The sequence below is a fragment of the Ochotona curzoniae genome, unplaced genomic scaffold (assembly GCF_017591425.1).
Source record: "Ochotona curzoniae isolate NIBS_2020 unplaced genomic scaffold, NIBS_Ocur_1.0 contig_908, whole genome shotgun sequence".
In the NCBI taxonomy this organism is placed as follows: domain Eukaryota; kingdom Metazoa; phylum Chordata; class Mammalia; order Lagomorpha; family Ochotonidae; genus Ochotona; species Ochotona curzoniae.
Genome location: NW_024466607.1, coordinates 33,873,723 through 33,891,446, shown reverse-complemented (window position 1 = coordinate 33,891,446; position 17,724 = coordinate 33,873,723). Strand labels below are relative to the sequence as shown.

Below are 17,724 nucleotides of genomic sequence, written 5' to 3'. Positions count from 1 at the left end.
CAATTGACATTCACACATTTTAAGAATAAAGGTCAGTGTAGTCCTCCCACAGTCAGTGGAAAGTAACAAGTAACCCATTTCTACCGAAGAAAATGCTGTTGTGAAACCCAGGGAGCTTCCAGGACCAGGAGCGCTACAGAGTCCACAGAATGCTTCATGTTGATTGGCGGAGATTGGGGTTTGCAGAACACGCCCCCTGGCTTCATGGAAGCCTGAACAAGGATTTTTTCCAAGTTCCTGGGCTCTCCAGGGTTTTGCATTCTCCCTCCCACTTGTCTCCTCCAGAAAAGCTCTTTGCTCTTGCTGTGTGTGTAACTCAGATTCCCCAACGGGCAGGAGGCCCTGCTTTGCTTCTGTAAGTACTGTGTCAGTGCGTCCCGAAGGCCCCGCACGTGGAGTTGTTCTTCCTGGCTGGGTCCTCTTGGGGCCGTGACGACTCTTTTTCCCTCTGTTCCTGTCTCGTCAGCAACTTCCAGCATCTCCTTGTACCACACTGCTGGGGGGAATGGGTAGAATCCTTCAGGGAAGCATTGCTTACTTGCTGTGAGCCAATTGAAGATAAAACTAAAAAGCAGCTTCCCTAGTACCTCCTCAGAAGTTTTACTATATTTAAAAATGACAAGTCTAACAGTTTCATCCTTGACCATGCATTATTTATGCACTTCACTGAGTGCACTGATACCTACATCTTACTCTTGTCAGTAAGGAATTCCTCACACTGTTTCATCGGGAGGGCTGAACATGACAGGGCAGGGGAAGGCAGCTTAAATTTGTTTCTAACAAGTGTGCCCTTTGAGCTCATTTTCTGGGCTCTATTTCTCCTTGTGTGGAATCTATATCATGGCGTATAGTTCATATGTCTCCACTGATATACACCGTTTGTAACTTTTTCTTACCACTTCCGCTGCCTTTGACCACAAGAGAAGTGTTGATTCCAGCACTCAGTGTCCACACTGAGCTTTGTTACAGCGACTTTCCTTCTCTTCCCTGGTATGCAGCTGCCTCGGGTTAGGGAACAACAGGGAGAGGAGTCCCCTGTGGCTGTTGCAGGAAGCAGCTTCACTTCCAGGGCAACCCTGCCATCCTCAGCTGCTTTTCCATCTTGTTTGAAGCCAAACACCAGTCCTTCTACCCTGTAATACGGCAGTTCCCAATGCAGTTAGGTTGCCCTCTTTGAAGGCCTGGGGTTGAGGAAAGCAGTGCTTGGATCCCTAGCTCTGGTGTCTGACTGTAGTTTCCTGCGGTTGCAGGCCTGGGGAGGCAGCAGTGGTGGCTTAGCTGATTGGATTCCTGCCACTGTGTCCAAGTCCTGGCTTGAGTTCCTGGCCTCCAGCTTCAGGCTGGCCCAGCCCTGGCCAGGTGGGTGTTTGGGGTAGTGAACCAGCAGGTGGGAGCTCCATCTCTTTGCCTGCCTATGCTATCTGTTGTCATTTGTCTCTTTTTGAAAAACTAAAGAAGTTAAAAGCTTTTCCTTTGGGTTAAGGTAACAGGAGAGCACCTCCTCCCTCACTCGTGGAGGGCAGTAGAAGACCCCACAGCACTTCACCAACTTGATGCTCAGAGTTTTTCCTGGACCTCTTTACCTGTAAGCTCCTGGAGGCTAATTGAGTACTGGGCTAATGGGTTACAAACTATTTTTAGTTTCTGTGTTTATAGATTCCACCTAGAGAGGTGGGCATCTCATTCTAAAAGAGAGTTGATCCCTGTTTTGTCGTTTGTGAGCCTGCCTGGCAGTGGGCCAGAAGGAATTCTGGGTTAATAAGCTCACAGTAGTCACAAGCCCGGCTGCCCTATGTTGCTCTCTGCATGGACAGCACTAGGGCTGGTTCTTTAGATACCCTATGTCATGTCACAGTCGTGAGAGTCAAGGATCATGGTCCATCTTTTTGCAGAAAGAAGATAGGCTCCAGGATGTCAGTAGCCTAGGCCACATGGCTCGTAGATGGAAAAGCCTGCATTTGTCTCTAGGTTTATGAGCTTGTGTGGATGAAATTACATGAGGACTGAGTTTTCGAAACAGCCCAGGCTTGGGGCTGAGACAGAGGGTAGGAAAAGGCTGAAACAAGGCTGGCCTCTTATGGGACAAACACATGATTGATGACATTGTCTTCTGTACTTTATCTGTGAAAAGATTTTTATTTTTCCTCCAATTCTGGGATGACAACCCAGATAATGTTATTATTTTAATTTTATTTTTGGTGGTGGCTACATAATTGAGAAGGATATAGAGATATGGGGACCATTGATTAGAGTAGAAAGGGTAAAGGAATAGGAGAAGGTGGGTGAGACTATTGTTTCCAGTTTTGTTTTTCTTCCTGTATCCGGAGGAAGAGGAGAGAGAAGGGGAGAAAGCATACCCAAGATCCCAGCTGCATCACAACCCAGGGGTGAGGAGTGGCCACCCGATTTCATCCCAGGGTCCCCAATGTGGAGCATGCTCCAAGGGTTCTACTCAAGTGGTTTCGATAGTTCTGAAATGCTGTTGATTCTGTTGCTGCAAGGATGAGGAAATCCTTCCAAGGTCCATTGGCTGACATAGTCCACCTTACAGTCTCCACTCACCCAGACACTTGCTGTCAAAGCTTGGCTGGGAGAGTTGTCCTAGTTGTTCTGCCCTCCATCCTCTGTCACGGTACCAGATGTCCTCTAGAGACCTCAGTGGCTGCCTTATCCCCCAGTGCCTCTGTGCATGTCATCCACTGCACTTCTTAGCCACTGAGGAGGCCCTGTTCTGACATGTGTACACCATGGTCAGACCACAGATCTCGTGATTCTCCCCATGGTTGGAGCTCTGAGTCAAGCAATCCATTTGGGGTTCCCCAAAGAATTCTCACCAGAGTTGAAACCCAGAACTGACTTCTGTATGTGCCAACTAATACAGGGTCTGGCTCAATCCATCAATCATATCACTCTTCATACACGCACTGGTGGTTACAGTCACCTGGTCAGTTCTATCTCCAGTCCCATTTCTTATGCAGACCAGTAAATGCTGTAGCCCAGCTTAACCCTGCCCACCACACACTCAGTCCTCACATACATCAGCAGGAACTGCTGCCCAGTCAAAGCAAGCCCTAGTAACTTCTACCAGGCACAACCCCAGCCGTGGTTCCTACACATGCCAGTATATGCAGCAGACTGGTCCGGTGTGTCCTGTTTTCCATTTTGCTTTTGTACACGGCAGTGGGTGTTACGGCCTAGCTCAGCCCAGCTGACCCCACTGTCCAGCCTACACTTACTCTGGTGGGTGCCATCGACTGTCCAGCCAGGTCCACCCCCAGCCTTGGTTCTCATGCTTACTGGTGGGAGCTGCAGCTGATCAGAGGGGTGCACACAGTTTCCCAACGGGGCCCACTCCCAGCCTCAGATGTTGAGCTTTGCAGGTACTTCTGTGATCTAGCCTGACAGGATTTGCCCCCATTCCCAGCACTTGCCAGCTGATGCTGCAGCAAAGCAAGACCACCAGCCTGCACTTGCTCTGGCTCATGCATGCACCAGTGGATATGGTTGCTTAGCCCAGCTTGCCTCTCCTCTCACATGCAGAACAGCAGGTGTTGTAGCCCCGCCCACTCTGGTCTGCTCCTCGTCCCAGTTCTCATATTCACCAGCAGGAGTAGTGGTCTAGCAGGGAAGCCCCTGCTGCTTCCCTACCAAGCTAATCCCTGCCAAGTGTTACATGTGCTGGTAGGTGCCTGCCTCGCCTCAGCATTTGCCAGCAGGTGTAGTTGCTTAGCTCAGCCTGAATTACCCACAGTCCCAGCCCTAATGTGAACTGGCAGTGTTGAGGCCCAACCCGGCCTGTCCTGTACCCTGTCCTGGTTCTCATATCTGCCAGTGGGAGGTAAGGACTGGCTCAGCCTGGCTTACCCCCAGACCTGAGTTCTATGTATACCGGTAGGTACCTGACTTGGTCTGGGCTGCTCCCAGCCCTGGTTCTTGCACTCACCTGCAGGAGCTGTGTCCTGACAGAGGAGTTCTCCGAGCTCCTCTATTAGGTTACCACCAAGTGGCAAATCTTGTACACACCAGCGGGTGCTTGGCCCAGCCTGATTTGGCCTACCTCGATTTGGCCCACTTCCTGTCCTGGCAGGAATATGAGCCCACACCCATTCTGGCTGTTACTGTTGGGCGTTACAGCCCAGCCACACCTAGTCTACCCCCAGACACAGCTGTCATGTGGTTCAGTGGGTGCTGAGACCTAGCCTAGCCCATCCTACACCCACTCTGGCTCTTGCACGTGCCAGTGGGTGCTGGAGTCTAGCCCAGTCTGGCACACCCCAAACCTAGTCCACATGCATGCTGAAGTATTCTGCGTTCATGTCCAGTCCAGTTCTCCACCTGCATTCTGGCTCTTGTGCTCAGCAGTGGGAACCACAGCCTATCCAGGGTGTCCCCTTAGCTCCCCTGCCAGACATGTTCCAGCCACAGATCTTGCACATGCCAGCAGTTGCTGTGACTCAGCCTGGCATGGCCTTTGTCATCAGATGCTGCAGCTTGGCCTGACCTGGGCCACCCCCAGTCCCAGCTGTCACTGATGAGTACCACAGTCTCGCCCTGCCCAGTCTGCTGCAATCCCTGGCTTTCATGCAAACTGGTAGAAATGGTAGTTTTGCCTGGCATGACCTACACTGCATCCTGGCTCCAGCACATACCAATGTGCTTCTGTTTGCCCTGACCCTGTCCAGCCTACCCCCTTACCCCACGAACCAACCCACACACTTGCTGACAAGTGGAGCAGCTGCTCCTGGCCTGAGCTACAGTAAGGTGTGAATCGCATGCTCACTACATCGAAGCAGTGGAGTTCCCCACCAGGTCTAGTCCCAGACTCAGATCTGACCTGTGCAGGTGGGTATTGGCACCTCACCCAGCACGGTCTGCCCCCCCAGTGTTTGCCTTTGTGTGTGCTGGTGGATATTGATTGCTTCCTGGCCTGCCCTATACTCTATTCTTGGGTGTGTTTGCGGGTTCTGCAGACTGGACCAGCCTGGCCTGTTCCCAAACCAGTACCCATGAGTGTTGTTGAATTCCATGGTCATGCCTGGCTCAGCCCGTCACTACCCCCCAGGTCTTGAGCAAACCATGGATATGCAGTTCCGCAGGGGTGAGTACACATATACCCCACAGAATCTGCCCCAGACCTGATTTTCTTGCGTGCTGGTTAGTGTCATGGCCCAGCTGAACCTTACCCATCCCCTGTTCTGACATTAACTGGCCAGTACTGTGATCTAGCCCTGCCAGGTAGGACCCCCAGCCCTAGCTTTCATGTGTGCCAGTGGGTGGTGGTCAGTAGTATTTGGTGCTAACTAGCCCAGCTCAGGTCTGCCATGTGGATGGGTGCATTGGTCTGACCCAAAAAGATTTTCCAGCTTCCTTCCTCTAAAATGCTTGGTCTCAGCCCTCTTGCGTACGTGCAAAAACAGTGGCCTCGTCAGTAAAAGTTCCCCAGATGTCTTCTTCACTGCAATGTACTCGCTCAGAGGTTTTCCGTTCCTTACATCCCCATACTCCCTTCCCTGAGCAATCAATAGTCCCTGTGCCTGGGAACGCATGGGTTCCCCAGCCTGGTCTTCCCAAACACAGTTTTCCAGTACAATGTTGTGCTGGCTTGACACTCTGCCTGCCCACGAGGTACCCAGAGTTGTAACTTAGTCCCTAGACCCAATCCTTTGGCCCATGTGCTGGCCTGGGACCTCACCCTTCTGTCCACCTAAGACCCAAGCATGTTCTCAGTTCCCCAATTCTGGTGCACCAGCAGATAACTCCAGCAGGCTCTCTGCTCATCCCCCCCCAACCCGGGATCAAGTGCAGAAATGCCCAGGCTTGCTTGCTGTGCCTGTCTGGACTTGAGCTCCCAGCTCTCTGCACACCCCTGCCGACGCTATCCCCCAAATGGCCTACAAACCCACACCCCTAAATCCCCACAAGTCCACCCAGGCTGGCAGAAACCAGATGCACACACCAGCCAATCTTGTATTTACTGGAGCACGGCCGTATGCCTTGACTCAGTATCTGTGGCTGCTTCTGTCACACAGTGGCAGAATAAGTAAGTACAACAGAGTGTATGGCCCCAAAGCCAAAATATTTACTTTCTGGTTCTTTGCAGAAAAGCCCACTGTGCTGCCTTAGGTACACACTCAAGGTGGGAGGGGAGCCCTTTCATGGTGGGCTGAGGTCTTTGGCTGCCTTCCATCCCAAACAGTGCCCGTGTTGAAGTGGAGCATGTGGGCTGTTTTCTCATTCCTCCCCACAGGGGTCCATGTTGCTGACCCAGCAGGTTCACGCCAGAGCTGGCCCCTGTGTGTTACAGGAAGCAAACTGAGAGGCTCTCGTGACCAGTGGGTAGATGAGCGAAGACAGCAGGGTTAGGACAGTCAGTAGTAGTGGGTGAGGCTTGTGTGGACTTGAGGGGTGTTGCCCTGTGAGCAAGTGATCTTGCCAGTTTGGGCCACTTTAAGAAGTAGCAAGTAATGAGCTCTAATAGAAACACCTATTAAAGTTTCAATGTGGATAATGAAGTGAAAGATTTTTCTGGATAACCTATAAGAGTCACAGCATGTCTAGGAGACCAAGTCGCCTGGGTTGGGCCCCCGTGTTCAGTGTGTGCCCCAGAGCAAGCTAAGGACCAGCCAGTCTGGCTCCCACCGTGGACTTGCCCAGCTGTGCCATGGTGTGAGCTTGAGTGAGCGTTCTCTTTCAGTCCCCCTCTGAGTCTCTAGCCTGGGTGGGTCGTGTGAATAGGCCAGGGAAGGAGGCAGGGACCTGCATCCTCCTGTGTCCTGGTCACCCTCATTGTTCTTATCAGCCAGCACCTGCTGAGGCCTAGGATCCCAGTACCCTAGTCCCATACCTCGCTGTGACCCAAAGGTTGCCTGTGAGTCAGGAATGGGGGGGAAGAGCAGTGGTCCTAGAAGTGGGGCATGATAGTGGTTGGAAAGGATGTGCAAGAGGGGTATGTCCTCTTCCCCAGCCTGCTTGTATGCTCCTCGTCTCATTGAATTAGTGTGGAGATTCTTAAGAGTCTTCCTCTTTCCCCTGTGGGTGCAGGTTCTGAATTGGTGACTCCCTAGGAAGCTAGCCGAGAAGTGGCTCCCGAAACAGGCGCAGTGTAGACTGTAGGTGTAACAGTTCCTCTGGCTGCCATGTTCCCTCTGTGCAGAAGCCCCCCATGAACTGTGCAAGATTAGCCTTGTGTGGCTTTTTAATGACCTTCCCTTATAGCCTTTTAGAGTTGGGGACCGGGATTCTAAGATCTTAATTCCACAAGCCAAATTTGACTTCCTGTAAGTCAAATTTAATCCTCTCTCTGTGTTGTATTTACTGACCGGTGGGTGGTTAAGTGTGCACAGACATAGCCAGTCCTCTCGGACGCGCATCACGTAAGCCAGCATTCGCTCTGGGGGGCTGACGGTGTTGGCGGGGTCAGTCTCTGCTTTCACCTTGACATTCTCATCAGTGTCTCAGACCACCGCAAGGGACTCGTTTATGGAGGAACTGGGCTGCTTTTCCTTTTAATGAGTCATTTGCAGGAGCCACACATTTTTCTTCCTGCGCTATTTCTCTTTTCTGACCTCATACTTGCTTTTAGTTTTCCCAATTTGAGACTAAACCAGTTCTAAAAAAGTAGTCATAACTCTTAATATTAAGTAGTACCTATTGGAAAAATAAGTACAGTAACCTTAATTAAAGCAATATTTTTCTAATTTAATATTGAGATACATAATGTGTCCTTAAGGTAGAATAATTGAATTATAGTTTTAGCCGAGCATTATGAAGTTTTTGATGCTCACTAATTTTGTTTTTTTTAAATCATGCTCAGATACAATTGTTTCAAGAATTTTTGCTCATGTATCTTTTGTTTAATGTATATATATTTTTCATTTAAAAGACAAATTAACAGAAATACTAAGAGGGACGAGAGCTCTTCCATATGCTGGTTCACTCCCGGATGGCCACAGTGGCTGTAGCTGGGTCCATCCTAAGCCAGGGGCCTGGAGCTTCCTCTGGCTCTCTCATGTTGAGTTCAGCGGTCCAAGGACTTGGGTCATCTTCTACTGTTTTTCTAGGAGCGTTATCAGGGAGCTGGATGGGAAGTGGAGCAGCCAGGATGTGAACCAGTGCTCATATCAAATGCCACTGTTGCAGACAGTGGCTTAGTGTACTGTGCCACAGTGCTTGCTCCTGTCGTCATATCTTAAACTTCCTAACTGTTCTACTTTTCTACCTCACTGTACAGAAAGGAGTTTAAAAATTTATGTTCCTTTTACTTGCAAGATAGACAAGGGAGAGAAACACAAGTTTTGTTTTTTTCAGGTTCATTTGCAAGGCTGAGTTCCAGAGAGGGTGTAGGCCTGTGCTCTGATTCGCTCCCCAGATGGATCCAGTGGCTGACCTAGGCTGCAGCCAGGAGGCTGGGTCTTCCGCACTGGTGGCTGAGGCCCGGGTACCTGGCACACCCTCTGCTGCTTTCCTAGCTAGACACGCTGCATGCCCACCGTGAGAGTTTTTTTTGCATAACTTGGATACCTCAGTCTTAACTGTATAAACAGGTTGACATTAGGCCAGTTAGCATCATATGATTTTTATGCTATCTGGCCACGTGTTGTTAAGTGACTTGAGAAGGATGAAGTTCATGTCAAACCTTTCCTTCCACACTAGCACATCAAAGGGATTGTCAGAGCAGAAAAGGCAAAAAGCAGTTCTAGGTGAAAATCATTGTTTGAACTTTGGGTGTTATGGTGAGGTGGGAAATCTGGCCCAGCCATGATCCTTTCTTATCAGGAACTAGCTATAATAAGGGGGAAGGGGTGCTGGAGTGGTGGTGGTGCCGGCTAATCCTCTGCTTGTGCTGGCATCTCATGGGCAGCAGTTTGCATCCCAGATGCTCCACTTCTGATCCAGCTCCCTGCTAATGGCCTGCGAAAGCAACGGAGAATGGCCTAAGTGCTTGGACTGCTGCATCCAGGTGGGAAACCTGGAAGAAGCTCCTGACTCCCAGCTTTGGACTAGCCCAGCTCTGGGGAGTGAACTGGCCAGTAGATCTTTCTCTGTGTAAATGTGTAACTCTGACTTTCAAGTAAAATAAATAAATCTTCAAAGAAAGAAAGAATAAACAAATTACATACTACCAACAGATCACAATGCAGAAACTTGAATTTAGTCTGCAAAGTCATATAGCTGTTAAAGGTAGTGGTTGAGTTGGGGCCCCACGCAGTAGCCTATTGGCTCAAGTCCTGGCCTTGATGTGCTGGGATCCCATATGGGTGCCGGTTCTAATCCCGGCAGCTCCACTTCCCATCCAACACCCTGCTTGTGGCCTGGAAAAGCAGTAGAGGATGGCCCAAAGCCTTAGGACCCTGCAGCCGTGTGGGAGACCTAGAGGGGGCTCCGGGTCCCTGGCTTTGGATTTGTTTAGCTCCAGCCATTGCAGCCCATTTGGGGAGTGAACTGGCAAACATAAGCTCTATATCTGGTTACCTTTCCACTTCTAATAATAGAAAAAAAGTAGTGTCCCCTTCTGTCTGGTAGTTCACTACAGCCACTGATGAATATTGACACTGTATTGCACGCAGCTGATAGGCCTCCTTGCTGTCAGATCCCGGCTGTGCTATGTGGCTGTCATCTGGGGCAGCTCCTTCATGTCCTTGAGCCTCGTCTTCCTGCTGTATGAAACAAGGAGGCAGGAACCTAACTTAGAGGGTTAAGGATGTAGTGTATACGTATGAAGCACCTGGTGCGGGGCCTACTGGGTTCTACTAACAAATGTCATAGGTGTGCCGGCAGGATGGGGGGTGTCCCAGGCCAGTGCGGAGGAGAGCTGGAGCACTGTTCTCAGAGCTGGATGGCAAATTGGGGTTTGTTCTGAGGTTCTGCATTCCATTTGCAAAATGTATGTTTGTTTTGTGTTAATTTTGCTTGTGACTGTGGATAATACATGTAAATTTAATAAGATTTTTTTTAATTGCTAAAAGGATATAAGTTTCTACTTAAAATAGTCATGCATGCTTCAAGTCTGTTTCCTGGAACATCAGAAATGCAAAAGCTTAAACGGCGTCTGAGGAGAAAGCAGTTACATGGACAGAGCAACTTCTTTAAAGATTTATTTATCTTTATTCGAAAGACTTACAGAGAGTGAAAGAGAGGCAGAGAAACTCAGGAAATAATGCTAAATTTGACATGTCTGTTTATGCTGTCAGGAACTTTATTCTCTTTTCATGCAGGGCTTGATATTGAAATCAGATTATTCCACTTTGGTATTCTGAATTTTGATGAATTGGACACAATTTTTCTGCACCATCCTTTTTATGATTGAATGACCTGTGCAAATGAGGTTTAAAGTAATTCGTAAGATACTCCTTTTGATAAGACAGCCTCATCAGAGTCTTGCTTTTGCAACCAGCCGTCTGTTAAGTTATTATTTCAAAATTGCAATGATGTGGATGTTTCAGATGGTTTTCCAGGTCAAGACCAAGCAGTGGGTAGAGTGTTTGTTGAAGCTGTTATGACACAACTTGAGGCGCCTGCATGGCCTGTCACAGCGTCTGGTCCATGCGCAGCTCTACTTTTGATTCCAGCATCCCGATCATGTGCGCCCTAGGAGGCAGCAGGTCGGCAGGTGATGAGCCCAGTTCCTGTGTCCTTGCCACACCTATGGGAAACCCACATCTAGTCTGAGCTCCTGGCCCAGCCCAAGCTGCAAGGCGCATCTGTCTCACTGCCTTGCAGAAAAATGAAAATAAGAATGCAAAATAAATAAGTAAATGGAACAATAGAAAAAATAAGCAAGTACATTTCAGTAATTATTAAAATAATAATAATAATAAAGGGCTACATAGTATTTCCTTCAGGTATCTTAAATAATGGAGTCTTTTTTGTTTCTTTCTTTCTTCCCCCACAGCCGCTGTTCTGTTTGGGGTTTTTGGTTTGTTTTTAAACTTAATTCCTCCTGTGTAAAGATCTCAGCTGGAATGATTTTTGCTGGACCGGCTTTGAGCCATCTAAACCACGTCCTAGAGGTGGGAGCCATTACTTACGGGCTTCTAACAATGAACTAATTTGTCAGTGAGTGATTCTCTCCAAAGCGGGGCCTCTAATAGGAGGACTTCAGCTGCCCAGTGGAGTCCGATTCGGAGCAGCTCCTCTCGTCTTTGGTTTGAGATGTATGAACCTGAGTTGCCACATCTGTCCAGACAGCAAAGCACTTTGTTGGTAGCTTACCTCCCCTTGAAGGCAGAACTGGGGGAGCGTCTGTTTCAGAAAGAGCTAGACTCTGTGTTGAATCTCGTTCACTGCTCCTGCTTGTACTGTCAGCGTGTTTTCTTTATGTTGTCATTATGTTTGTGGTGTCATCAGACAGCCACTTGCCTGAAGTAAAGCCTTTGTGGCACTTGTCATTTATAAAAGCAGGATACCAGTGTGAAACTGCCTTCATCCGTGAGCAGGAGATCTTGGTCTTGGAGCCATTCTTCCATGGGTGGAGCTACCTTATCCAGCCCAGCCTGTCCTAGGGGATTCCCTATCCTTAGGGGATGTATCTCCAGGAGAGAGCTGGCAGTGCTTGCCTGCAGTGGAAGTCGTCACTGTGGTTATTGCGCACAGTACCTTCCCCTGCTCTCGACTGGCAGTTGAACTGCTTGAAAATGGCCACTTCCCTTGTGTGCCTTGGAGCAGAAATAATTCTTTTGGATTGAGGCCTTAGCAGGGTTTCTAATGCACATATGCAGTGTGACAAGCCCAGGACTGGATGCAGCCGCACAGGAGTTGGGTTCTGCGAGTCCCTGTCGGCTCCTGGCCACTGGCCCTGTGAAGGCTGGGTGACAGCCAGCTTCCTCCTTTACTGATAGCTGCTGGATAAGCAACTGCAGACGTGATGGGACGCTCAGTTCAAACCAAAACAAAGCAACAGCCACGCCCTTCACATGCCTGCTGGATAGGACACCAGAATCATCTGTGACGCCAAGTATAGCCTCGGGGTAGCAGAACAGACTGTTGGAGGAGGATGGCTTTGTGCACTTAGTGTTCTAGACTATCAGCTGCCATTGACCTGGCTGTCACTTGCCCTCTGTGTCACGTGTGTCTGGGGAAATACTTTGAGTGGGATTCGTATCTAAAGCATTGTCTTTGAAGAGAGTCTGCAACTTTCTCTCTGAAAACTGCCTTGTGTGTGATCTCTAAGATTTACATGATGTAACTTTTCAGTTGCTTAAAACTATAATTTTCAATGTGATTTAAGATTTGTGACCTTCACATGTTAGTATTTCAGGTTATTGGCTGTATATTGGATTATCTGACTTTTTGCTGAACACTTCTTGTGATCAAATTTTGAAAACAGAAAACACAAGCGAGAATAAGCAGGAATAGTGCCAGGTGTAGAAGAATGCCTGACACGTATGCATATAGAGACAGACCCTGTTAGTGTATGTCCAGGGCTTTTATCATGTCTGTTTAAGGAAATAATTAGAAATCAGAGCATGCCAACTACATTTAAATTTTAAAAGGCTAATTTTTTTTTTTTTTTTTTGCTAAGATTTATTTATTTACTTACTGGAAAGCAGAGTGACAGAGGGAAGGAGAGACAGAAAGAGCAACTTTCATTCTCTGATTTCCTACCTTAAAAACTGCAGCAGCCAGGGCTGGCCAGGACAAAGCCGGGCCCCAGGAACTCCATCTGGGTCCCCCAGTTGGGCGGCAGAGCCTCCAAGTGCTTGTGCCAGCTTTCCCTGCCTCCTTAGGTACTTTAGTTGGAAGTTGGACTGGAAGTGCAGCAGCTAGGACCTTAACCAGACTCTGGTACGGGAGACTGCCATTTCCAGTGGTGGTTTAACCTGATACTCGGTCTGTTTCTTTATTTGAACGGCAGAGTGACAGAAAGGCAGAGAGGTGGATATTTTCCATCTGCTGGCTCACTTCTGTAAGTGCCTGAATCAGCCAGGGCCAGGCCATGCTGAGTCCAAAATTCTATCCTGTCTCCTTTGGGGGTGATATTTGGGCTATCATCCATTACCTCCTGGAGGCACTAGCAGATTCTGGAGGGGGAAAACCGAGTGGCGAGGATTCAAACTTGGCCCTCTGATATGGGACACGGAAGTCCCAAGTGGGAGTTTAACGCACTGTGCCACTGTGTTTGCCCCTGTTATTTACTTTCTGGCAGTTAATACTTTTTGTTGCTTGTCATTTCTTCTTCTTTAGACATTTCTTTTCACTTATTCTGTGTGTGTGAGTGTGTGATAAAGGAAAGATTTGCATTTCCCTGGCCCTTTGCAAGAGTGCAGTATTACTTCAGGCTCGGATGCTAAACGCCTTCAGGAATGGCTGCTGAGGATCCTGCTGAACGGCGTGACCTTAATGCCACACCATCTCCCTAGGAGTCGTTGGATAGGGGCTTTGACTCCCGCTGCCTCCTCTGGAATTGAGCTCTTCTCGCCCGCTGCCATCCGACTGCATGCGTCTCACCCTCCTGCTTGTAGTTTGACTTCTGCCAGCGTCACCGCTTACTCTCCCTGTTGTCCTAATCGATCGTCTGCTCTAGCCAAACGGCTTGTTCCCAGGGCTCATCTTCCTGCTTCTCTCTGCTCCGCCCAGCATCGTGGGAGGCGGTGTTTTGTGGGCTCACACTGTGGAGCAGCTTATTCAGCTTATAAGTGAATGGTTTGTTTTCCTGGTGAAGATCTCGAATGACTTCTGAAACTTTAAATTAATAGCTACAAGCTTAAATGATCCTCTTACCTTTTATACTCTTTTTACCCCAGGGAAAGAATCCAGTGACATGATTGTTGACACTAATCTCTGTGCAATTAAAGTGGTTTACGGCTTTGTAATTGGTCAGTTAGTTCTGTGATTCTTATGTAACATGGTTAACATGGATGTGTGAATTTTGATTACGTTTCTTCTCCCTCCCATCAAATTTGGCCTTCAACACACCTACTTTGTAAAGTGGGCCTGGGGTGGGGGTGGAGAATCCACACTAAGCATTTGACATAATTAATCTGGGCCACTTTAATGAATCTCAGCTCTGACTTGGCTTATCCAAGTGAACTTGATATCTTGTCCTTTTAAGCCTTCTAAATATTACTTAATTCTCTTAAACCAAGCTAGCCATGGGGCTTTCATTGGTGGTCTTCTTATCTGCATGTAGGGAAGCCAAGTAAAGAGTTAACATTTTTCTATAAAAAGGTTTTACCTCTGTTTTCAGAGATTTGTTACCTGTCTAGCTTCTGAATTAAACAAACAGGGCCCAGCACAGTGGCCTAGCAGCTAAAGTCCTAGCCTTAAACATGCCGGGATCCCATATGGGTGCTGGTTCTAATCCCAGCAGCCCCGCTTCTCATCCAGCTCCCTGCTGTGGCCTGGGAAAGCAGTCAAGGATGGCCCAAAGCCTTGGGACCCTGCACCTGCGTGTGGGAGACCTGGAGGAAGCTCCTGGCTCCTGGCTTCGGATTGGCTCAGCACCGGCTGCTGCGCTCACTTGGGGAATGAATCATCAGATGGAAGATATTTCTCTCTGTCTCTCCTCCTCTAAATGTATATCTCTGCCTTTGCAATAAAAATAAACAAATCTTTAAAAATAAACAAATAAAATGCAATTAATGGCTTTCAGTGGACAGATTTGCTTCAGAACAACCCATGCCTGTGTTTTGTCTAGTTTCTTTTTGTGATTTGTCCTCATTTAAAATCATCTGTGTCATCTTAAGGTCTCAGTTTTGGTAAGAATACCAGCCAAAGCAGAGGAGACTACCTTATTTATGTTCTGGTTTTGATCCGTAACTCATTTGTAATTGGAGCACTTCTCTTCCCACCTCGTGACAAGAAGCTGAGGTATTGGACTCAAGTACTACATTTAACTCCTTTTGAAAACCAAAACTAATCTTTAAACCCACAGGTGTAGTAGTGATTTAATACAGGATGACAAACACCAAATTTGTAGTATTCTAAGTGGACTGTGCTAGTGATTTGGAAACATGTCAGTATTTTATGCTGAAGCCCATCTGTTTCAGCATGACTACGCTGTGTTTTCTTCCTTTGCTGACTGAAATAAATGACTGGTGGTTCGCTAACTTTACTATATGGGTTGGCTGGTTTTTATTAATAATTATTTAGGGTACCATAAAATCTGCAAGTGCAAAAGATACTGTACCAGCAATGCATTTTATAATCATTTCTATGAAATGTCTTGTTTAATCAGATAAGTTAATAAGTGGACTGGTCCCTTCAATTTGTATTTGGTAACCTACTGGACAGCAACTGTGCCTGGTGCACCCCTGGCTTTTGATAAATACCCATTGATTAAAATCCCCTGCTAAAAAATAAATAAATAAATAAAAATAAACAAATAAACAAAAAAATTGTGGGAGGCTCAGAGGAAGCTCCAGGCTCCTGGCTTCAGCTTGGCTCAGGAGCCCTGGGCATTAAGGCCATTAGGACCAGAAGATGGGACATATTCTCTCTCTCTCTTTCTCTCCCTCCCTCCTGCTCCTCCTCTCCCCCTTTCTTTCTCTTTGTCTCTAGTTCTTCCTCGTCTTCTCTGTAACTTTCAAAGAAACAAATCTTAAAAACAAAAAAAGTTGTCATGGTGTGTCCTAAACAGGCAGAGAGCCCAAAGTGGCACTATGGGCATCCGCTCCTGGCAAGGGGATGAAGGGATGGGGGGTAGAGGTGTCGGCGCGGGGTGGGGAACATGCGGAGGAAGTAGGGAACAGCAGCAAACGCTTTTCTTCCTCTTTGTTGTGCAGCATCGGGTGAAGGCTCTAAGTACCAGGGAGGTCAGCCTAGGGCTTCCCGAAGGCACAGATACCTGAGTTAGACCTTGCCACAAACTAGGTCAAGTGGAAAGGAAGGGCAGAACCAACTGAGCAAAGACTGGGAAGCAGTTCCCATAGAGGGCCTTGAAGGCATACTCAAAGACGGACTTAGTGCAAGCAACCCGTCAGAAAATAGAAACAGAACCTTGGGTGTGTTAGAAGGGCAGAGTCTAGAGTCTGAACGATGGGGGAAAAGATTGTTAAAATCTGGGCATTAGAGGGTGAACTGTAAGTGTGGATGGATGGCAGGCAGTGGTGGGGGAAGGGCGGGTACAAGGAGGGTGTCCAAGGGAAGCTTCAGATGCCATATGAGTTCAAGGTGGGTGGTTGCTCTGTCATTCACTGGTTGTTAAAATTCTTAAAGAACCTGGCTGCTGTAAGGTACTCTTGTAGGTATTGGGGATAACTGCTAAATTATCCCTGAAAATGGTCCCTGCTCTTCTGAAACTTATTTATTCTTTTAATTAAAGGGGAAAAAATATTTGGAAATCAGTATTAGAAAGACACCCCACCCCCCCGAAACAGACATTCACTAACTCAGTCTCCAGATGTCCACATCAGCTGGAACTGGGCTATGCTGCAGTCAGGGGAGCCAGATGCTTCTTCCAGGTCTCCCATGTGTGTGCATGTAGACCCAAGGATTCGGGCCATCCTCCACTGCTTTCCCAGAGGGTAAGCATGGAGCTGGATGGCAAGTAGAGCAACCAGGACTAGAACCACTGCAGGAGCTGGCTTCCTCAATCATGCCACAATATTGGCCCCTGAAACCTACTTTCTAGTGTTGAATATGCTAAAAAGTTAATTGCAGCAATTTGAATATCCTAAAATGCCCGTCTCCTGCTCATAATTATTTTATTATCCAGAAAGTAAATGGGAAGTGCTAATGAAACACACCCAGTCTCTTCCTGAACTCAACATACAGGATACTGTTGTCATGTTCAGGAACTGTAAAGCTAAGTGTGAAACTGACAACCTGAAAGCGCTGTTACTTCATGGATCAGAGAGAGAGGTATAACTCCAGCTGTGGTAGCTGACCTCATAGGAAACACATTTTGAACAATGGCATGGGTTTGGGGAATCTAGAAAATTGTTGGGTTGTTAAAGGTCTCTTTGGGTGGTTTTGACTGGATTAGATCAGTGTAGTAGCCAGGAGAAGTAATTGAGCAAGGCTTGGAAACTTGATGGTGTTTTTACAAAGAATTTTTTCTTAGCTTATGTCTGAGGTAGTGTGCTATTATATTTTGGTTATCTGTGTGAATTTTGTGTTACAGTGGGGAAAAATGTTAGTAATTGGATACTTCTTTGACAAAAGATGTTGACTAAGAAACAAATTCAAAACTTAAAATAAAAGGCCTGGCGTGAGGGCTCAGTGGTTAAATCCTTGCCTTGCATGTGCCGGGAGTGCCATATGAGTGCTGGTTTGTGTCCGGCTGCTCCACTTCCCATCCAGCTCCCTGCTTGTGGCCTGGGAAAGCAGTCGAGGACGGCCCAAAGCCTTGGGACCCTGCACCTGTGTGGGAGACCTGGAAGAGGCTCCTGGCTCCTGGCTTTGGATTGGCTCATTGCAGCCACTGGGGAGTGAATCATCAGACAAAAGATATTTGCTTCTATCTCTGTAAATCTACTTTTCCAGTAAAAATAAATACATCTTTTATTGAAAAAAATTAAAATGCAGCTTTTCATGTTATTTTGAGAACTTGAATTAGAAGAACATTATCTGGTTAAAATGATGCCGTCTTAAGTATTCATTTAATTTGGGAAAATTTTTCTGTCCATTTTTTAATTAATCTAGTTGTGTTTCATAGCATTTTTATGGTAACCACAATTTTTATATTAATTATAATCAACTAACAATAGAGTATAAAGCTTATTCATAATTTAAAAAAACTAAGGGGTTTGGATTTAACGGGGTTGATGCCTTTTAATGTACCGA

The 17,724-nt window shown here is 47.3% G+C and overlaps 1 protein-coding gene across 2 annotated transcripts in view; it reads left to right on the top strand.

The window, feature by feature from the left end:
• The window catches only part of SHQ1 (SHQ1, H/ACA ribonucleoprotein assembly factor), a 97,787-nt gene that overhangs the window by 40,349 nt on the left and 39,714 nt on the right, over positions 1-17,724 (top strand). The window lies entirely within an intron of this gene.